Genomic DNA, 24,403 nt, shown 5'->3' with positions numbered 1-24,403 from the left:
CACAAGTATCAAGTGAGAGTCATCCTATCGCCAAATGTAGACATTCGGATTGGAATGACACCTGGTGAACCCTACGGAGAGAAGAAAGGAATCCATCTTGGCGTACCAAGCCCTAGGGGCCTGCTTAAGGCCATAGAGAGATTTCTTTAGTTTGCAAACCAAGGAAGTATCCTGGATGAAACCCTGTGGCTGCTCCATATAAATCTCCTCATCAAGGTCACCATGAAGAAAGGCACTCTTCACATCCATCTGATGTACAGCCCAACCATGAGCTGCAGCAATAGCAAGTGTCAAACGAATGGAGTTCATCTTGGCTATGGGTTCAAAGGTCTCAGTATAGTCAACCCCTGCAACCTGAGAGAAACCTTTCGCAACAAGCCGAGCCTTATACTTATCCACACTACCATCTGCTGCAAACTTGGTCTGATAGATCCACTTACATCGAACCATCTTTCTCTCCTTAAGGAGATGGACTAAATCCCATGTGTTGTTCCTCATCAAGGAACTATACTCTACCTCCATAGCTTGGTCCCACTTAGGAACCTCTGATGCTTCCCTAAATGTCTGTGGATCGAAAGCAATAGAAATGAATGCATGTGGAAGATCCTAATGTTGTGATCGAGTTCTCCGTGTATCCGAAGGATCCCCAACAAGAGAACCCATGGACTCAAGTGTCTGTCGAGCCCAACGAGGTCTAGGTGGAGGTGGAGAATGAGGCTCCTCAACTACAAGTGGACCCTGCGGAGGTGTAACCTTGCGAGTCGGAGTTGAGGGAGTCTCATCATCTGAATCACTAACATCACTATCCATAATGAAGGAAGGTGGAGGAGGTAGAGAGGCTAAGCTAGGAGAGCTTTCCTCAAAGTGAACACTCCTCTCAATGAACACCTCATGTGTCTCTAGATCCATCAATCTGTGTGCCTTAACACCCTTAGGATATCCAACAAATATGCAAGGCCGACTCTGTGGTTCCAATGCCTTGCGTTTCTGCGGAGGTATGCGAGCCCATGCTGGACACCCAAAGACTCTGAAATGTCTCACAATCAGTTTCCTACCAGCCCAAGCCTCAAAAGGAGTAATACCTTGCAAAGCTTTGTGAGGAACCCAATTCTGGATGTGTGTGGCACAACTGATAGCCTCTACCCAAAAGGCGGGATCAAGAGAACGTGCATGTATCATACAGCTAGCCATTTCTTTGAGAGTTCTATTCTTGCGTTCTGCAACCCCGTTTTGCTGTGGAGTGTATGCTACAGAATGCTGAATATCAATCCCCTCAAATGTACAAAGATCCTCAAGTCTCTTGTTCACATATTCCCTTCCATTATCTGTGCGAAGAATCTTGACCACTTTCCCTGATTGCTTCTCCACATGAGTCTTGAAGTCCTGAAATATGTCAAATACTTCACTCTTATGAATGAGAAAGTAGACCCAAGTGAAGCGGGAGTAGTCATCAATGAAGGTGAGAACATAGCGGGTCTTGCTAAATGAAGGTGCTGGAAATGGACCTGCTACATCGCTGTGAACAAGTTGAAGAACATCCAAAGCTCTCCAAGTTTTCCCTTTATCAAACTTCTCTTCGGGATGCTTGCCCATGGAACAACCTGAACATACACCCTCTGAAAAACTGATTCGAGGTAGACCTGTGACCATGTCTTTAGTGCTGAGCTGCTGAAGATAGCGGTAGTTGAGGTGACCAAACCGCTCATGCCATAGCTTACTTTCTTAATTTGAATGAGTAAGCAAGGCCCTAGAAGGTGAACTTGGCACAAAGTGGGAGAATGAATAAAGCCTTGAGTTGTCCCACTGCTACCAAGGCATCATCATCAAGTTCCTTTACCACAAAGGAATTTGGTGTAAACTCAACCTTTTTCCCATTCCCATAGTGAGTGATTTGGTAGATGGAGAGAAGGTTGGTAGACAAGTTAGGAGCATAGAGAACATTCTCAAATGTTCCATCATCCATGTCAACTGAACCTTTCCCTTCAACCTCTACTTGTGTGTCAACACCTATGTAAATGTGAGGTACCTTAGATGGCTTCAATGAAGAAAACTACTCCTTTGTAGAACCCATGTGATATGAGGCACCCAAGTCAAGTATCCATTGCTATGAAGAACCTATTGTAGCCGCAAATGCTTGCCCTTTTCCCTTAGACTATGAGGAAGAGGAAGGAGATGAATCCTTCTTTGTGTAGGTGGATGGCAAGTTGATGTTGTTTTTCTTGAGAAGATTGGTTAACTCATCAACTTGTTTTGCGTGGCATCGATGCTCATCATGACCATACTTCTTGCAATATGCACAAGTTGGTTTATCCTTCTTGGAAGAGGATGAAAAATCGCCTTGTGATGGAGAGGATGATTGCCCTTTTTCCTAGTGTGGCTTAGACTTAGAGTGCTTCTTCTTCTTGTTGGAATCTTTGCCTTCACTTCCTTGATTTCCTTGATTTGCTACCAAAGCCTTGGACTTTGAAGACTTGAGAAACCCCATGTTCAACAACTTAGATTGTTCCAATATCAACATTTCTGTGAAAGCATCAAATGAAGGCATAACATAAGAACTCCCCACTGTCAAACGATGAGTTTGGAAGCTAGATACAAATGCTGCATATTTTGGTGCAAGCTTGTCCAACAAGTTGAATATCAATTGAGCATCCTTTTTGTCAATTCCACAATCCTTAAGCTTTGCTCTTAGCTCATTTGCTTTGGTGACATAATCTTGGATTGTATCAAAACTCTTGGGATCCAAGTTGGTGAGTTCATTGTCAATCTGATAGCCTCTGATTTCATCAACTTGTCCATACAATTTCTGAAACATATCCCAAGCCTCTTTGATTGTTTTACACTTCTCTATGTGAAAAATGAGGTCATCTGATACATACTTGCATAAAGTTCCAAGAGCCATGCAATTCTTTGTGAGCCATTCTAATTGAGATTTGGATCAGCCTTAGGATTAGGTGGTGTTGTTATTGTTCCATCTATGTAGTGTGTGAGACCCTTTTCCATTAATTTACTCCATACTTTAATTTTCCATGATGCATAATTATGTGGAGTTAATGGTGGAAACTTATTAGGACTCATTGCAACAAGAATGGAAAGAGCACAAAGAGAGGCACAATCACACAAGACACCCCCCCAAATTCACTCAATCAAAGAACCCCCCCCAAATGTGATGATTTGGCACTTTATAATTAGTGCATATACAATGGACCACTTGCAAAAAATGGCAAAGTGGACTTCTAATTTACAATTTTACAACTGCCTCAATAAGGTCAAAAGAGTCTCAAACTGATAATGCAAGAGATCTAACTAAGATCCAAGCAATTTACAAGTACCTAATAGGCCAAATAAGACCAATATCTGAAAGTACAATTTCCACTCAAAATATCTAAAATCTGATCATAGATTATGAAAGTAGATGAAAAAATAAGCACTTTAAAAAAAAATGATACCTGAAAAAGAGGTCGTATGAGCTCAAACGAGGCCTTTGAAGTTGCAGAATTGAGGATTGGACAGGTGCAATTGAGAGAATCCAAAATTTTTGAAAAACCTATGCACCAAAATCAAAAAATAACCACAACACTACGAAGATCATGAAATTCTAGCCCATTTCAAAAAAAATTGCACCAAAAAAGGAGCAAAAATGAGCAAGATATGGCCTTTCAAAGTTGGACTGTAAAATTGAAAAGCCCAATGGATAGGGGTCAAAATTTTTTCAAAAAATGCTGATGTGGCACTGACATCAAAATTTACTGTGTTAAATTTGATGGCCGTCTGACCGTTGCAAAAACTTCGCCTCCCTGCTGACTGGGCATTCGTACTGTACGGACTGCTGATTGGGCAGGTGACTGTGCAGTACGGACTGTGTGGTGCAGGTGACGTGGTGTATGGAAGTCAACCGTGGGCCAGTGGCTACCTGCCACATGGTGGACGTAGGGCCGCCTGTTTTGGTGGTAGCCGGTGGAGGGAGCGACTGGAGGCGGAAGAGATCGGCGGCGGACCAGGAGCTGTGTGTTGTCGGCGGTGGTGGCTGAGGCGGCGAGAGTACGCATCATCCAGAGTGGTTGGCAGGAGGGATCACGGTGGCAGCAGCAGGTACAGGTACGCGGTGCGGGTCTCAGTTCCAACAAGTATGGTGGTGGCAGAGCAGGTACAGCTTGCAACACCTGCGACACGTAGGTACAAACTACATGGGTGGGGGTATGCGGACCCCCCAAAAACCAGCAAAAATACCTTTTTTTTTTTTGATTTTTTTTTTTATTTGCCTTTTGATTTTTTTTAAAAAAAAAAATTTCAAAAAATAATTTTTTTTTTAAATTTTCGAAATTCGTACGATAATAGCCAAAATGGGGAAAAAAAATTTCTCACCAAAATAGGTCGACTTTATAGTCAAAATTTATGGAAATGGCCTCCCGGATTCAACGGTGATGTCCAAAGTGCTGTATCACGCCCCCAAAAAATGAAGATCCCCAAATCCGAAAATAGAAGCCTTCCATGATGTCTCCAAAAACCAATCAATGAAGCCCCAATAGCTTTGATACCATGTAGGATTTTGCCAAGATCAAGGGCACAATGAAAAGCATAAAAGAGACAATAGAATGACAAGAACAAACTGTATTCTCATCAATATGGAAAATGATCAACTAGATTAACCAATACAATGAATAGAGGCCTGCTTATATAGGCAAGGCCATATGGATGTATGAGCACACAAATATGACATGTGGCTCAATGAGAAACAAGGGTAGGTAAGAAATACTAAGGGTAGGTAGGAGAAATAATATAATATTCCACAAGAGGTGGATGACCCACTGAATGTGGAGTGTAACAGCAAAATAAGACCACAAAAGGTGGAATTTCTCCTACAAGCTCTATCCCTAAGTGCACACTTCCCTAAGTGTCTCAAATCCAAACTACAAAAAGATGCATTATCCTAAGTTAACTTAAGTGAGTGTAATAATATCCAAAATGAATATTTATTTACACCAACACTATCAACAATCTCCCTTGTACTTTCTTAGTCATTGTAATGACCATTATAACTAGCCTAATGATCTCTTATCCTACTATATGTATGGCCAATAAGATAGATGTAGTTCCTTTACTATAAGTAGGCCTACAATGGAAATATGCCAAATGCATCACCATGCACAAGTTTGTTAAATAGAAAAAGACAACTATTTTAGTTGTTACAAGCTCACTCAATGTTTCTATATTATTTATTTTCTTAAATTTTATTTATTGTATGTTGTATATTATGTACCTTAAATACATGAAGCTTACTTGTGTAGGTCATACATGCAACACATGATATACCTTTCTAGTTTTGTGGAGATCTTTACACATATGCTTATGTCTCCTTGTCTCCCAAGGATTTTCAAAATTTACACCACTTGGTTTTATATCATATATATACCCATTTATAAATCACATATGATAAACTCATCAATTCATGTTATTGCATCCTTTAATTCTCATATATTTTATTCTATCATATTGTTCTTTTAAGTTATTTGATATTTCCTTTATTTTATTTTTTTTATCTTGGGTGACCACCCCCATAGAAAAATAGTTGCCTTTTTACAACTAGTTATGCTTTTCTGCTTTTTGGCTTAAGTTCACTTAGAAGTGCTTGTTTCCAATTTATCTTTTGTGCATCTAGTTTGGCTAGAGTTGAGATTTATTTAGCTCCTAATTTTTGCACTTTAGTTCTCATAATTTTAGTTTAGGGCATCTTGGTCCTTTCTTTATAAGCACCTCATTGTACAATTGTAATAAATTCTATATTCTTTACTTTTGCGTTATATAGCATTATTTTGTGCAACTCTATCTTATGGAATGTGTTTTTGTTTGTCGTTTGATCTTACAGGCTTGTGTTGGAAACTTTTGTGTTGTAAAATTTAACATGGTATTGGAGCTCAATCTTTAACTTTAACATGGTATCAAATCATAGATTTGACAAACCCCTTCTCAAGCTTTGAGGGTTTATTTTCTCAAAAGCATTGCATGGTCACCTAATTTGTCTTTTTGTAGAGATTTGGAAGTGGGTAGTTTTTATCAGCTTTGGGAGGAAAATGACAAAAAAAAAACTTTCCATTTCCAAAAAGTTTCTATTTTTGGTAAATTTCTACTTTCATCAACTTTATGTTTTCGAAAAACTTCTATTTTCAAAAATTTTCCATTTTCCCAAAACTTTATATTTTTGTAAATTTTCCAATTTTAAAAAGTTTCTATTTTTAGAAAGTTTCTATTTTTGGAAACCCTTTCAAGCCTCCAAGCCCATTTTTGACATGTAATTGGTTTTCTAGCCATAACTTGCTCATACGACATTTTTTTTTCAACTTCCACATATCGTTGGAAAGTTGGCTTAAAGGGTTATACAAATTTGTAGGTCGTTTGATCGGATTTTTATCCTAGCAACTACAATAAGCCATTGAATTTAGCTCTCTTTTTTGTGCTTTCGGGTCTATAACTTGCACTTTCAGACTCTATTTTTCAAAAACTAGATATCATTAGAAAGGTGGTTTAGTGTTGTATGTTAGTTCTGATACTAATGTAAAGTATAGATGCCAATAGCTAACAAGATGAGAGGGGGGGGGGGTGAATCATACAAACTTAAACTTCCATAAAATCAACAGATTCAACCTTGGTAACTTCTACTCTAGCAACTTAACCAAAAACTACTAAACATGTTAACTCATAAACACATAATCATCATAACACTCATAACACCAGATTTAATGTGGAAACCCAAATAGGGAAAAACCATTGTGGGATTTTGGACCCACTAAGAAATATACTCTTCTAGAGTATGCTCGATTAAAAGTAAATCCTGTTAAAGATTACAAACACATTGCTAGATGTGACCCGGTTAAAGGATTTCCCTTAGATCTGTTAGGATCTTCACTTTGTTAGAAGTTACCTTGTCAAAGGATTTCAAACACTCATTTGGAATGTTACCTTACTAGAAGGTTTACAAATAAGACTGTTAAGTCCACTCCGTTAAGAGATTTTTCGTTAATTACAAAATAACAGTAATACAATATATCTGCAACTTCACATCTAAAATGCTAAAGCAGATTCTTATTTGCTCAAAACAATCTAGTCATAAGACTTATCTTGTCCCTCTGCTGCACTCTCTACTTTGTTATTCAAACAGGTCTTCAAGCTTCTGTGCTCGGTAATCACTATGTAGCATTCCTATGCTTACACTTGCCCACATACATTGTTTATTAACAATTCCTTATTTATAAACAATTGCTAACCGCTTGATCTCCTTGATCACGTTTCCCATGATCAATCTTAGCCATCAGATCTTCAAACTTGACCATGTTCAATGTATCCTTCCGATCTGAAAATGTTTTACCTTGCCTTGAGACTTGCATTCCTATCTTGGAACTTGCACAAGGTTATTGTGGTTCAATCTATGCTATAGATCTTCCTGCCGATTTTCCTTTGCCATAGATCCTTAACAAACTTTATGCACTGCATACCAATCATTCATACATCTCCAGCTAATCATTGTCCTTCATTAAATAATGCTTTTATCCATCCAATGCGCACTGTCATAACTCGGTTTCAACTCGGTAAATACTAAACCTTACTCGGTAGACATTTCACCTTCATTGACCGATATCGATAACCTTAGGGTTTACCGACTAGGTTCCTTAGGGTTTACCAACTAGGTTCTTTGCTTGGTGACATAGTATAGCATTAACCTTACAATCAACAACATATGTAGGATATCAAAATAATCTAAACATCATGATCTCATCATTGTCTAACTTGGTAATAGTTGCCCATTGAATAACTTATTCCTCCTCTTATTCATCACATTCTTTCTGTGTCTTTTATCGACATCTTAATTCTCTTCTAATCAATCTTCTCAAGATATGGCAAGACCATACTGAATCAGATAATCAATTTCTCGACATCAATGAAAAAATAATGTTATAAAGATAGTTATCATCCTTCTTTAGTTATATTAATAATCTTCGACAAACTTCTCAATATCCTTATTGAATATCAACAATCTTTCTTACTATAATGCCAACAATCTCCCCCTTTGGCATTGATGGCAAATCCAACAATTAAATGGTAATACCAACAAGATATTCAAATTGATTCAGACTCAGATTGCTGTTAGACTTCTCTTGTTATCCTTGAGCTATTAAAATCTCCTGAAGTCTTCTCCCTTTTTCATTAGGCTTCTGAGTTGTTGACTTGCTTTTAGTCTTCTCCATTTTTCAATCTTTTCCCGTTGTCATTAGTCTTCTGTTATTTTCATTATTCAGGGCTTTACCATTCAATCAACCATTTAGCCTTCCAACCATTTAGTCTTCTCCCCCTTTGACAACAATGCCAAAAAGTAAAAGAACTAAATCATGATTTCTTCCGTTGTGAAGTGATTTGTCTTGCTGTGTATCATCTTAGTCTCGGTCAGATCAACTTGTCTCTATTCACTATTTCTTGTACACCTTTAGAAAACCTTCTAAAGTGCATAAATCAGCATCAATCCACACATAATATTCTATAGATTCATCGAATTGATGCTTTCACCGAACTCGGTCAGTGAGTAGAAGATAGGGGTAGGACCCCTAACTTGCTTCTGAGATACTCAAAAGTGTCCCTTGGCAATGACTTTGTGAAGATGTCTGCTAATTGCTCCTTTGAACTAATATATTCCAGCACAACTTTCTTCTCTTGAACTTCTTCTCTGAGATAGTGATACTTTATAGATATATGCTTTGTCTTAGAGTGCATTACTGGATTCTTTGAAATGTTAATGGCACTAGTATTATCACAGAATATAGTTACTAGCTCGGTAAATTTCTCATTATACCTTCCAACAGTTGTTTGATCCATGCTATATTGGTACAATTCAATGCTGCAACAACATATTCAGCTTCTGCTGTAGACTGTGAAATACATCCTTGTTTCTTGCTAAGCCAACTTACTATTCTTTCTCCAAAAAAGAAAGCTCCACCACTTGTGCTTTTCCTGTCATCTATGTTGCCTGCCCAATCAGCATCAGTATAAACTTTTAAATCAAAATTATTCCTCTTTTCATATACTAAGCTATAATCTTCAGTGCCTCTCAGGTATCTAAAAATTCTCTTGATTGCTGTCATATGGGTTTCCTTGGGATCTGCAGAGAATCTTGCTACAATACCTACTACATGTGCTATATCCGGTCTACTATGCACAACATATTGCAACTTTCCAATCATAGATTGGTAAAGTGTCTCATCAATAGATGCAGATTCATCATTCTTTGATAGTTTATAGTTAGTAGTCATCGGAGTACTTACTGGTTTAGAATCCTCCATTCCAAATTTCTTCAAGATTTCCTTTATGTACTTGGATTGAGTAATGAAAATCTCATCTTTCATTTGCAGTATCTGTAAACTTATAAAATACTTTATCTCACCGATTAGTGACATCTCAAATTCTTTGCACATTTCATTTCCAAAGTTCTTGCATAAAGAGTCATTTCCACAAAATATAATGTCATCAACAAATATGGCTGAGATCAGTTTTCCATTGTCCTCATCATTCTTTATGTACATATTGCTGTTTTCACTTGTCCTTATAAAACCAATCTTGATTAAGTAAGAGTGCAGTCTCTCATACCATGCTCTAGGTGCTTGCTTCAGACCATATAAAGCTTTGTTTAATTTGCATACCTGATCTTTACTCCTGTCTTCAACAAATCCTTCAGGTTGTTCAATGTAAACTTCTTCTTCTAGTATACCATTCAAAAATGCAGATTTAACATCCATTTGATATACCTTGAAATTTTTGAAAGCAGCATATGCCAACAATGTTCTTACTCCCTCAAGTCTAGCCATAGGTGCAAAAGTCTCACCATAATCTATTCCTCTTCTTCTTGAGCATAACCTTTGCAAACTAGTCTTGCTTTGTTGTGAATGACCTCACCTTTTTCATTTAGCTTGTTTTTGAAAATCCACTTAGTATCGATTACATTTTTGTCCTTTGGTCTTGCGATCAGTGTCCATGTGTCATTCTTCTTGATTTGATCAATCTCTTCTATCATAGCATTTACCCAATCTTCACTGTTAAATGCCTCTTTTACTATTCTCAGTTCAAATTCAGAAATCAGACATGTGTTCTGTCTCAGTTTGTTTCTTGTCATCACTGGATCATCCTTATCTCCTATAACCGGACTTGATGCATGATGTCTTCTAACATATTTGGCTAATATAGGCTCGGTAGGTTCTGTATGATCTTCTTCATCACTCGGTAACTGGACATTATCTTCATTTGCTTCAGCAACTTTCTCGGTAGGACTTCTTGGTTGAACATAAACAAATTCTTCATAATCTTCTGGTTCTTTGGAATTTCCTTCATCATTTCTTTCTAGAAATTCATCAATTTTCACATTTGCACTTTCCACTATTGTGTTAGATGATTTGATCAGAAATTTAAATGCTTTACTTCAAGAAGAATAACCAAGAAATGTTCCTTCTTCACTTTTCTGATCAAATTTTCCATTTTTGTCATCTTTGTGAACATAGCATCTACTTCCAAATATTTTAAAATAACTTACATTAGGTTTCTTGTCATACTAGATTTCGTATGGTGTCTTCATAGTTCCTTTCTTCAGTTGAACTCGGTTCAGGGTGTAAACTGCAGTGCTGATTGCTTCTCTCCAAAACGTTTGAGGTACCCTCTTTTCTATCATCAGGGTTCTTGCACAATCCACAATTGATCTGTTTCTTCTCTCGGCTATCCCATTTTGCTGAGGTGTTCTCGGTGCAGATACTTGCCTCTTTATACCATGATCATTGTAGAATAAGTTAAATTCATTAGAAGTGAATTCTCCTCCTCTATCAGATCTAAGACATTTCAGTTGTCTTCCTATTTCATTTTCAACTCTTGCCTTGTACCATTTAAACATTTGAAAAGCTTCTTATTTTTCTTTTAAAAACATAACTAACATCATCCTTGAGTAATCATCCACAAATAATATGAAATATTTATCACCATAATAACTTTGAACTTTCATAGGACCACAAAGATTAGTGTGTACTAGATTTAAAATTCCTTTAGAAGTGTAGGACTTACTTGTAAAGCTTGACCTTGTCATCTTACACATCTGGCATGCTCAGCACATAGCATTCTTAGGTTTTTCTAGACTCAGTAGACCTCTTACTCGGTGCTCCTTACTTATTTTGATAAGATTATCAAAATTTACATGACAAAACCTTTTATGCCATAACCAGGTATCATCTATCTTTGCATATAGACACTTGTTTCAAGTTGAGTCAAGATGAAATGTATTACCTTTTGTTTGTGTCCCGGTAGCAGCTAACTTTCCATGCTTATCATGAACTTTGACAATTCCTTTCTGAAATTCTATTCGGTATCCTATATTGTTTAGTTTTACTACACTCAACAAATTGTATTTAAATCCTTCAACCCACTATACATAATCACATTTAGCATTGTCAAGAAGTGTTATAGATCCTTTACCTTTTACTGGAAATGGTGCATCATTACCAAATCTTACATAGCCTCCATCATAGTCTTCTAATTTAACAAACTTGTGTTTATCACCTGTCATGTGATGTGAGCATCCACTGTCTATGATCCAAGAATCATTATTATTTATGTGAGATATTAGGGCTTTTTCTTCATACCTGTCTTCATTAGATCCATCTTTAATAGCCACATAAACAACTTCCTCAGTATCAGTTTCATCAGATTTGTCATCGTGGGATTCCTCATCTGGTACTAAACATGTCTTTCTATCTCTCCTTCTAAAGTCTCGGTGTCCTCTGTATTGGTTGTCTTTCTGCCTGTTATCTTGGTATTCACTCTTTTCACTAGATTCTTTGTTAGGGCAGTTAGAAGCCATATGTCCTATTTTATCAGAATTGAAACATTTTAAAGGTAGCTTCCCTTTATACTTACCTTTGCCTCTCGGTAACCTTCTGGCTAATAATGCTTCAAATTCTTCTTGCTTCTTGATTTCCTCATACAGTTTGTGCATTTTTTCCATGTTTTTGTGAAATCTTTCACTTGCTCCACTATGATCCCCTTCAGAGTACTTACTCATTCTATCATTGCAATCATCAGATTCACCAATATGAAAAGAATTGAATGCAGATTCTACTTTATTTACTGAAGACCCACCGCTATCAAAATTACTTAACTCAAATGCATGTAGCTTACCAATAGTAGCATCCAAAGAAACTGGCATGTTAGGTATAGACCTCAATTCATTGATTGCAGAGACTCGAATAGCATAAGCTGGTAGAAGGGTTTTCAACAACTTACTTGTTATATCCTTTTCTTCAATAGTTCCACCTTCTCCTTTAATTTGATTGACAATCTCCTTTAGTCTTGTACTGTATTGAGTTATGTTCTCACCTTCATTCATTCTCATGGATTCAAGTTGTCCTCTTAGACTATCTACTTTTTCTCTTTGAACATGTTCATCACCCCCATACACAGATATGAGCTTAGTCCACATTGCTTTTGCATCATTACAACATTCTAGATCATTAAACTCTGAGTCGGTCAATGCTGATGTTATTTCAATCATAGCTTGAATATGTTCTTGCTTTTCCTTAATCTCTTCCAAGGTCATAGGGTTGGTGTTTGGTGCAATGTAATCATTCTCCAAATAATATGTTGCATATTCTCCAATTCTTGATAAATGCAACTTCATCCTTTTCTGCCATGTGGAGAAACTTGACTTGTTTAGCTTCGGTGCATCCCTTTTATACATCTTCGGATCTTTGCCTCAAGTACCTTTAAACTTTTTCTTCTGGATTCCAAAGCTCTGATACCAATTGTTAGTTTTGATACTAATGTAAAGTACAAATGCCAATAGCTAACAAGATGAGAGGAGGGGGGGGGGGGGTGAATCATACAAATTTAAACTTCCATAAAATCAATAGATTCAACCTCGGTAACTTCTACTTCAGCAACTTAACCAAAAACTGCTAAACATGTTAACTCATAAACACATAATCATCATAACACTCATAACACCAGATTTAACATGGAAACCCAAATAGGGAAAAACCACTATGGGATTTCAGACCCAATAAGAAATATACTCTTCTAGAGTATGCTCGGTTAAAAGCAAATCCTGTTAAAGATTACAAACACATTGGTAGATGTGACCCGGTTAAGGGATTTCCCTCAGATCTGTTAGGATCTTCACTTTGTTAGAAGTGACCTTGTCAAAGGATTTCAAACACTTATTTAGAATGTTACCTTGCTAGAGGGTTTACAAATAAGACTGTTAAGTCCACTCGGTTAAGAGATTTTCTGTTACTTACAAAATAACAGTAATACAATATATATGCAACTTCACATCTAAAATGCTAAAGTAGATTCTTATTTGCTCAAAACAATCTAGTCATAGGACTTATCTTGTCCCTTTGCTGGGCTCTCTACTCTATTATTCAAACAGTTCTTCAAGCTTCTATGCTCGATAATCACTATGTAGCATTCCTGTGCTTACACTTTCCTGCATACATTGTTTATTAACAATTCCTTATTTATAAACAATTGCTAACCGCTTGATCTCCTTGATCACATTTCCCATGATCAATCTTAGCCATCAGATCTTCAAACTTGACTAGGTTCAATGTATCTTTCCGATCTGAAAATGTTTTACCTTGCCTCGGGACTTGCATTCCTATCTTGGAACATGCACAAGGTTATTGTGGTTCAATCTGCGCTATAGATCTTCCTGCCGATTTTCCTTTGCCATAGATCCTTAACAAACTTCATGCATAGCATACCAATCATTTATACATCTCCAGCTAATCATTGTCCTTCACTAAATAATGCTTTTATCCATCCAATGCGCACTGTCATAACTCGGTTTCAACTCGGTAAATACTAAACCTTACTCGGTATACATTTCGCCTTCATTAACCGATATCGATAACCATAGGGTTTACCAACTAGGTTCCTTAGGGTTTACCGACTAGGTTCTTTGCTCGGTGATATAGTATAGTATTAACCTTACAATCAACAACATAAGTAGGATATCAAAACAATCTAAACATCATGATCTCATCATTGTTGAACTCGGTAATAGTTGCCCATTGAATAACTTATTCCTCCTCTTATTCATCACATTCTTTCTGTGTCTTTTACCGATATCTTAATTCTCTTCTAATCAATCTTCTCAAGATATGGCAACATCATACTGAATCAGATAATCAATTTCTTGACATCAATGATAAAATAATGTTATAAAGATAGTTATCATCCTTCTTCAGTTATATCAATAATCTTCAACAACCCTCTCAATATCCTTATTTAATATCAACAATCTTTCTTACTGTAATGCCAACACTGTATCCAAATTTGTTATTATTTTTTATAGATTTTAACCCAAGTAGTTTTTGTTCAATCTTTTTTGTTTTCACTTTAAGACCTATTATTTGGTCATTTTGTCTCCTAGACAATTTATGTTTGTAGGATGATTTCTCTTGGGCTGTTATAAATGTATTTATATCATTGTACCCTATTTGGGCATTTTGAGCATCTTTTGCATGCACTTCTTTGTTTGTAGATGCACTGAGATAAAGTGAAACTCTTGTGTATGGATTTTGGGGATTTTACACATTCTGTTTTGCCTTATTTTCTACATACACTGTATCATAAAGTTCCATGTGGGGTTGTGTATTGCATTTTGGTTTACCACCACACCTTTTTCTGATGAGTGCCCCTCCACAACGACATCAAATCCTAGTGATTATTGTCCCATGTGTGTGTGCATTGGTTGCATACCATTTTTTTAGCTGATGTACTTTCTTGTGCACATTTAGATGTTTAGTCTCTTTGATGCACATCATGGTGACAAACAATTTTAATGGACCTATCATGCCTCTCCATTGTCAGAATTATGGGGGTTTAATATTGTTGGTCCTAATTCTTCCTTGGTTTCTCTTTGGAGTGAGATATGCATTTAGTATTTGTTCCTATGTACTAGCCAGATGTAGTAGTTATATTATAGTGAGATAGAGCTTTTACAATATAAACACTCTTGCATTCCAATTTTGTGGAGGTGACCTTCTATCTTTTGTTTATCAATTTTCTTCAAACTATTGGTACTTTTATCTTTGACTAGTAGTTTGATCTTGCATGGTTAATTAGTGTCATTAGGGTTACTCAAGAAAATTTGAGTGCCATCTATATCTTCGACTGACAAAAGTTTTGTCTTCTTTTTTTTTTTTTTTTCTCCATTGGACTGTTAAAGTAGTGTCATTGGGGGAGCTCATTGAAATTATTGTCTTCTTGATCCTGATCATCAAATCTTAGTTTTAGAGGAGGTTCTTCATTCAACACTTTAACATTAATATGTTCCTATTTTTTTGAGACATTTTCTTAGAGGCTTATTAGTCCTTCATTCTCTTTTTCTCTCTTTTGGAGAGGAGTTTTTTCCTATAGGGTTTTTCTCCTTTTCTCCATTTGTGAGAGATTGCATTGAATTAGTTTTTACATAGGTACCTAATCAGGCCTTCTTGCTAGAATTCATTTATGCATTCATACATTTAGAGATTTATAATCACCCCAAGTTTCACTTAAGAGGGGCTGTTAGGGCACATTTAGCTATTAGTTGCCTTTTTACAACTAGTTATGCTTCTTTACTCTTTATATTAAGTACACTTATGAGTGCTTTCTTCTAGTTTAGTTTTTGTGCATCTAGTTGAGCTAGAGTTGATCTTTATTTAGCTTCTCATGCTTGCACTTTAGTTCTCCTAAATTTAGCTTAGGGCATCTTTTTGGTTTTTTTATAAGCACCTCATTGTATAATTGTAATTAATTCTAAATTATTTGCTTCTAAGTAATACAACATTCTTTTGTGCAACTCTCTCTTATGGAAGATGTTGTTATTTATCATTTGATCTCAAACTTGTGTTGGAAACTTTTGCATTAAAAAATTCAACATGGTATCATAGCTTAATCTTTAATTCAACATATTACACTAAATAAATCTCCTTAATTGTTGCAAGCATACCATCTATCAACATAGAAAATATTTTATTATTATCAATAGATCTGTTAGCTATCCAAGCTCTCTCAGTAAGAACAAGTCACTCAAAAAAAATATTTTTTGTTATTTTGTGTCTCTTAAACTAGTTTTGGAAAGTACAATCCATCTTTCTCTATGACTATAAGTAGAACTATATTAACACACTAAAATGACTATAATTAAAAAACCATTGTATTTACAAGTGGAAAGGAACAACTATGAATTTTTCCAAGCCTCCAATCTATTAAAATCATTTTTTTTATTCTCTTAAAGGCATACTTAAAATACTTTATATTTGTATGACTAACATTGATACAAACATTAAAGAGGAAATATGTGCTCACTTATGTGTCCTCAAAGAACAATTATTTATACATGCAACCTAAAAAAATATAGGGAAAACATTCCACAAGGTCAATCATAAATCTTGGAGAATAAAGGTATTATAAAAATATATGATCATGTAATAATAGAGAAAAGTGAAGAGACATATCAATTAAGAAACTATTAGAATGCCATGCCATTCATGACCTTTCTTTTTTAATCATCTTTTATTTTATTATCAATAAGTATAACCTCAACATATAGTGTGGTATACACGATTTATCAAAATTGATATGTCGATCCTTACTAACATTAACTTGATTCGGTATGATTAGAATCAACTATAAAATTTGATTTGTTTGTAAGGAATTGAAATTTATGATTTATATAATGATCAAATATGAAATGATAAGAAAAAATTACTTAATATTGTCTACTAAAACCTTAAACATATTCATAGTCTTATGAAGAGGAAAAAAAGTAATTCTATGTTCTAATAGTTTTCCAAGAGACATTAGAATAAATATGATCTATAAATGTACATAATAGTGTAAAATGATATTACAGTGGTTTTCTTCCTCGTCATGAGCTTTTGGGTAATGGTTGGTATGGTCAATTATTGTTTGAGTTAAGAATGGGGCTGATATGTGATACTTTGGATGATACCCTAGCATGTATGGAATTTCTTGTGAATTGGGTACCTGCTCAGATTGTGGATAAGGATTTGGTTGTTTTTGTATCTTTGCACTTGCTACTTTCTTTGAGCTTTCAGTTTTCTTCTTCTGCACGACTGGAATTTCCCCTATGGGTTGTTCCTCCTCCGAATGTAGCTAATGATCCCCCAGCTGAAGGCACTAGCACTTGGTTTTTGAATGTCTGATACTTTTCTATGATATCTTGGATATGTGGTATGGTTATTAATGCAGGTATGGGCAAATTTGGTATAGAATTCAGTTTTGACAAGCCAAGATGAAGAATTATTTTTCTCCCCAAATGGTCAAAGAATATGGGCATCTTGGTGCCTTTTCATGATTTTCTCGAGGATATATTTGTTAACATCTAGCTCTTCATTTTTTAATCAGTTGAGATTATGTTTTGTTGGATATAACCATATGATGAACTATTATATCAAGAAAAGTCCTAAGGGACTTCATTGTATCTCTCAAATGAATGGGTTTGGGCGAGATATATGATCAATTGGATATGTAACAACTATTTTGTAAGGGTAGAATAGTTTGGTTTATATAAGGTGATAACCAGAGGTTTACTTGTGGGTTCTTTCTTCCTAGTATGCCTTTTGAACCCATTGTAAAAAAATATAAAATATAATAAAAAAGTTTAGTGGCTTGTCCACTTTTATTGAAAAAAAAATTGTGTAAAATGATGTATAAGAAGTAGCATATGGAGTTTAAAAAATATTTAGAAAAAAATTCAATCAATGTATCAACATCATGTATATATGAGCATAACATGAAGATATGGACGATCTAATGTATAATTTATTAAATTTTAATTACCAGTAAAGTTTTGTACAAATAGTTCTTGAAATGATGTGTATTACAAATAAAGTCATCTTTAAATAAAGAGTCATCAACGTCATCATGATAACCAAAATATTATTACTATGATCATTAAATAAATTATTAGTAAACTGAGTAAAAATGTAGGAAAAGAGTAGTCATCCAAAAGGATTTAGAGAATTTATATAACAGAAAGACAAGAACATTAAAAGTAAGATTATTGGAAATAAGTAAAGAAAAATCTAAATAACAATGTTATAGTCACTGTAGGGCTCTAAAAGCACATTGTAGTAGTATATGAGAGTGTGTGGTATCTTATGAATAATGATTTTTTAATATGGCATCATTAAAACATCTCTTGGATTTGAAGCCTTTAGCCACTTGAGAGGGAAACTATTCTAATCCTAATTTAACCTTTTATTCCAATATATATTGATCATCATGGTAATGCCCCTTGTGTTGTTTTCTAGGTTCCTCCATCTTCCTCTTTTTCTCAAGATCATTCCATTTTTGTGGGCACCATCATGGATGTAATCTATGCACTCAAGGGAACTGGGAGAATAATTCACAATATTATCCAATAAATATGAGAGGGGATTGTGGTTAGTGACATTGTTCATATCCTACACTTTGGCACTCCACCTCTTCACCACCCTTGGGAGGAAATTTTGGGAGACTAGGGAGAGGTTCCACTAGGGAAAAATAAACATTTTCTATGTCTTTCTCACCTTGCTTGGTGTGAATCATAATAGATCCTTTGCTGACAACTAGAACTTTTTCCATTGTTCCCCATCTTAATCTTAGACTTAACATTTTTATCAATGAAAGAAAATAGACTTCCATTACCCTCATTTGATTGTTGTAACCACTATCGAAGTACCAAACTTTAGGGTTTCCTTATTCATCAATGTTGCACATGATGAAGGCTGTGGACTGATTACCTTTAGGCAGATTTGCACTTTGCTTGGATTGATCATTGCACTTTTTCCAGCACTCACTTGCATAATGACCAAACTTATAAGAATAATAGAATGCAAAATTGTTGTTATCATACCTTTTGATTTGAAATATTGGTCTTCTTTCCTTGTCTTGAGCTAGTATGAGAGCTACTTTCTCCCTCATGGTTGCATGCTAATCTTAGGCTAACTCCTCCAGTAATTCCTTATCCAGAGTTGCCACAACCTCTACTTGAGTTCCATCCAGAATTGTTTCTTCCTCTCCTCCTGCTTCCTGCATTGGCTTGAGCTTTGAAAGCTAGCTCTTAGGAAGAAGTTGTAGACCTATTTAGGTAGTGCTCATGGGTTTGAAGAGAACCCTTCAACTCATGCATTATCAATTTAGAGAGATCCTTTTCTTCTTCAATAGAAATCACCATTGCATCAAAATTTGGAGGATTTTCTCCATAATTGTCTACTCCATGATTCCACCATTTTCCCTCAACTGGTTTATTAAACCATTGTCTCTTGTGTAAAAATATGAAATGGACTTGTTGTCCTTCATTTGGAGAGTCAAAATCTCTTTTAAGCATCTAGAGTTTCACTAGTTTGACTTTGTTAGTCAATTTGTAGCTTGTTTGGAGGCTTTCCCAAACTTCCTTTGCATAGTTAGCTACTACTATTTTGGGAAAAATGGCCTCTATCAAGGATTATTCAATAAAACTCAATGTCTTAACATCTTTCATCCTTGTCTCCTTCAATTGGGTCTTTACATTATTTGTGAGGGATACAAACTAAGCTAGGTCAGTTATATCCACAAACTCAAAGACTACAAGCTCTACAAATCATTGAACCATAACACTTCATATTATTTTCCTAGACATCATAACTTTGTCTATTAAAGGATGATGGCTACTAATAATTATTTCCATCATCTCCAACCATGTCTCCTACACAATAAAACTCAACATCCACCTAAACCCACAAGGATTTAGGGCCAAATGGCTTTGATTCCCAAACTTAAAAATTTAAAACTTTAAAATATTATGATACTACAACTTAGTTGCCAAAGAATATCAATATAAATGCACAAAAATAAATCCATATTACACACACAAGCTAGAGATAGGCAAAATTTCCTTTTGTATTAAATCAAAAAGTAAACTATTACAAGATAAACTTCAAACTAATTTCAAACTTCTAAATACAAATTAATTATAAAATACTTGCACTGATCTAGATAGTTGAATCCATTCATTAGCTTCCTGGAGCTTCTATGAACTCCTCAACCTTTAATTGGTATGGAGCTCGCTACTGCTCCTTGCACACACAAACAAAACTTCTGCTGCAACCAAACATATTCTTTTCTCTTTTCCAAGCTCAAAAACTTGTTGCATACATTGACTTCAACTAATTGAATGAAATGACATTCTTCCTTTTTGTCTTGTGACTATCCAATTAATTTTCCTACACAAATTCAAGATTCAAATTAGCCTACTAGCATTAATCTCACCACCAAAACTTAGTTGTTACTGCTGCACATCAGAAGTAAATGGGAGATTAAGATCCCAATGCAAATATATAGGGTTAAAGATACTACATTCGTGCACACAAGATAATAACATAGTCACATGTGATACCATCATATCATAAAATAACTAAATCAACTTAACCACGATCCATATAGGATCCACTTACAATTCCATATTATTAATTTTAAATTAGTTTAAATTTTATCATTCATATCTAAATCAATTTGTCCATATAGATGTCTCCCTAAGTCAAATTCATACACATAAATTGACTAGTCATATGAGAACAAGAATCTCTCACCATATCACTAATTTTTCATGATATTAGAACAAGTTCATAAGGTAAGGATTATAAAAAAATTAAGAGTTAACATCCATATAACAAAATAAACATCAATGAGATAACTATCAAATTGAGCATCATTAATGTTAGAAATGTTACAAGGCTCATGAAAACATCTTATTAACTAATAGAAAAAGTGTTAATGAGTAGGTATAGGTGCTTCAAGGATCACAAAAGTTTGATCCTTGCAATGAATTCCTCTACACATTAGCTCTTTCCACCCATATTCACTAGGGACCTATTACCTTATCTTTACCATTTTGTTCTCATGGTCTTTAATGCTACATTAGTTGCATATGCTTATCTTGGTGCCATATGAACTCACATGGGTATTTTTATCCATTAAGAGCCACATTGCCACTTTTTAACTTCTTTTGATAGGGAAAAAATACTTCGTAGATACTATCTCCATATGATATATAATTATGATGCTTAATCATTTAAAATTTTCTGCATTCTTATCACATGATGTGTTCATTGTTTTTATTTCTTTACTTGATTACAAACTTGCATACTAATTTCTACATCACACTTATGTTCATATACTCATTGTCCTTGTCTTCTGGTTCTTAAATTCTCTCTTATGTATGCAACTAATTGAATGTTAGAGGATATTGTCATTGACGATATAATGTCAAGTTTTTAGGTAGCGCTAGGCTCTACACAAAGATTTGTTAACATGATTAGATAAAGCATTTTCACATGCCATGACTTTCACTCTATGCTTATTTTCATCTTATGACCACTAGGATATATACATCATTACATAATTTTTTAATAGGTAAAATTTCTTATCTATACCCATTTTCTATTATTCCTATTTCTAGGATAATTGAGAATGTTTTTATTTGCTAACTAAATTTTATTTAGAGAGAACATCAAAAAGGATATATATACTTGATCACATTCTGTTATCATCCAATTTTATTTTATGGAACTTCTTTGTATCCTTTAATATTTTTATATACAAAATACATGCATATTTAAGAGTGTTAAATACTTTGATATTTAATATGATTTTAATATTCATGTGCATCATAAAGCATGGGAAAAATATAATGATAATATTTTCATACCAAAGATAATTTTCAATTATTTTCATGCACATTTTGATGAATATTTGGATCTACATGTTCATATCAAGAAATGACACGTCGTTGTACACATTTCCAGGCTCATTCTTATAGGCTATGCCCGTTCCTATACACATATTTCGACATATATTTTCCTTATTTGATAATTTATTACACCCATACACCTTCCCAAATATAGTTGTTAGCAACTCAAATATGTTTGTTTGCCCACATAGGATCGTTTCTATGGTTTTTAAGTCAGCAACATAGTTGTCAAGTTGACCCTTGACTTTCCAAATATTACAATTTTAATTTGGCCACTACTCACATTTATTTTATTTCTCTATGCTAACTAAGCATCCTCTCTCATCCTAGAGCCCTAAATAAACAATTAATATAGAACATTTTGATTCAGTGCACTAAAAGGCTCAAACCCTTGTTGTGATTGAAAGACTTCTGCCTTTGCGTTAAAAAATTCACTAGACATTAATAAAAGATTTCTCTAAATAGAATAACACAGAGTTCAATTATAGATAATTTTGAAAGTATAAAAAAAAATAATGTATTTAGAAAAAAAGAGAAGAGGAACTTAAAAAATTCTCTCTCAAAAGTTAGCTTAAGATGTGGTCTAGATCAGTTATCTATCCTAAAAATGGAATGGGCCCATTACTTCTATTTAAGACAAGATGGTTAACTTTTTAACGAATTTAGTCCTGATGAACTACTTTGCCTAATGCATAAAGCATTCCTCTGTAAATTTATGAATTAACGAAAGCAATGATCGACGGGATATGTTAAAGCCAAACAGCCACAATATGTTTGGAATCTGTATATGTGAAAGCAAGGTTGAATGTCAAAGCGAAAAGAACATTCGGTACGATATTTTGAACTTTATATGGATGTCATGAATAAGAATGCATTGCAGAATCTTACACTAAAAAGGATATACTTTGCCTTATTTCATACTTACCTACATTTGAAGAACTTTACATAAAAAATGGTCCAAGTTCAATGCATCTGATCCTTTTACTCCTGTGTGTCCACTAGATTTTACATCCTATATAACAAACTAGACTATCCTTCTAGTAAGGCATAGAAAGAAGTATGTTCATGTTCTGGTCTCTCTGAGTTCCTCCAACTGCTTCAGGAAAGGAATCTTGTATTCATTGAAGAAATAATTTATTTGCTGAAGAGTTTGGAGGAACTCTGGGAGTCACTGAACATTTTCTCATCATTGATGAGACTTACGGCATTCTCCAGGTAAGAGTAACTAAATCTTTTTTAAGTAGTTTATTGTGTTTTATTTATATCTCTAATTATGGTTTCATTTTAATGTAACGTTTTGTTATCAATTTTATATTGCTACATTAGTAGGCAAATTCTTATTTTATACTGTTTTTCCTCTTTTTGGAGATCCACTTTTTTTTTTCTTAAAATTCTTATGTTCTACTTTTGTTCTCTGCTTTCCGTTCTCTCAGGTCTGAAACTTCTAATCTATATGCTCTCTATATTATAAGGAAGTCATTCTCATTGCAGTAATATTCCAGTCTATTATCTTTGTACAATATAAATACATTATAATAAATGTTTAGTGTATTCTAAAAGTTGAATAGTTATTTGCACAACTTGTCCATTAAAAATAAATAAAAAAATTATAATAGCTTTGTTATATTAATAAGCAAATTTTAATGTACAGACAAATTCTATTAGTAGCAACAAATCCTATTGCAACATTTGTGATATGACTGACCTTTTTGTTGAGAAATTTTTGAAAGTCTATCAATCACTACAAATTAAATCTTTACTATCACAACCCTCCTTTATCACTTTGGAATTAAAATACAAATTCTATTATATTTTTGGATAAACTATTTAAATGATTGAGTGAATATTATTAAATGATAAAATAATAAAACACACACACACGCACGGAAAATATACATTATTTCTTAATTATTAGTTTTTCTCATCCAATTATGGCACATGTTGTAGGAAGAATAAGAAGCTTCTAGAGGATTCTCCACCACCTTGCATATAACTCCTCCCACTAAGTCTAATCAATTTGCATGAAATCCAAAATTGGGAAAGAATCTCTTTTTTTTAATTAAAATTATAGATAGTGGAATATAGGGATTTTTCTTATAAATGATATGGAAGTTTTCAAAGAGAGGGGTTGGTTATTCCATAAAGAAATTCTTCTTCTCTTAAGTAATTTTTTTGTAGTCATATTTCATTCTTTTGAAAATAGCTAAGATTGCCTTGGAGGATTTCTTTCAAGTTTGAAGGATCAAGGGAGGCTAATTGAAGGATTCATAGGGGATTCTACATCAATTGCAAGTATCTAGGTTCTCCTTATTTATTTTATTTTATTTTGAATCATGCATTTTATTCTGCTGCAAATTAGATCTATTTATTTCAGTTTCTTGTTGAAAAATTAGATTTGATCAACTTATTTCAGTTTCTTGTTGAAGAATTAAATTAGATCAATTTATTTCAGTTTCTTGTTGAAGAATTAGATTAGATCAATTTATTTCAGTTTCTTGTTGAAGAATTAGATTAGATCAATTTTTTTTCAGTTCTTGTTGAAGAACTAGATTAGATCAATCTTTATTTTCTCCCTCTAATTCATCTCTCTGGTTTTTTGAATAAAAA

Source organism: Cryptomeria japonica, chromosome 7, assembly GCF_030272615.1.
Source record: "Cryptomeria japonica chromosome 7, Sugi_1.0, whole genome shotgun sequence".
Lineage (NCBI taxonomy): Eukaryota > Viridiplantae > Streptophyta > Pinopsida > Cupressales > Cupressaceae > Cryptomeria > Cryptomeria japonica.
This window is presented reverse-complemented; position numbering follows the sequence as displayed.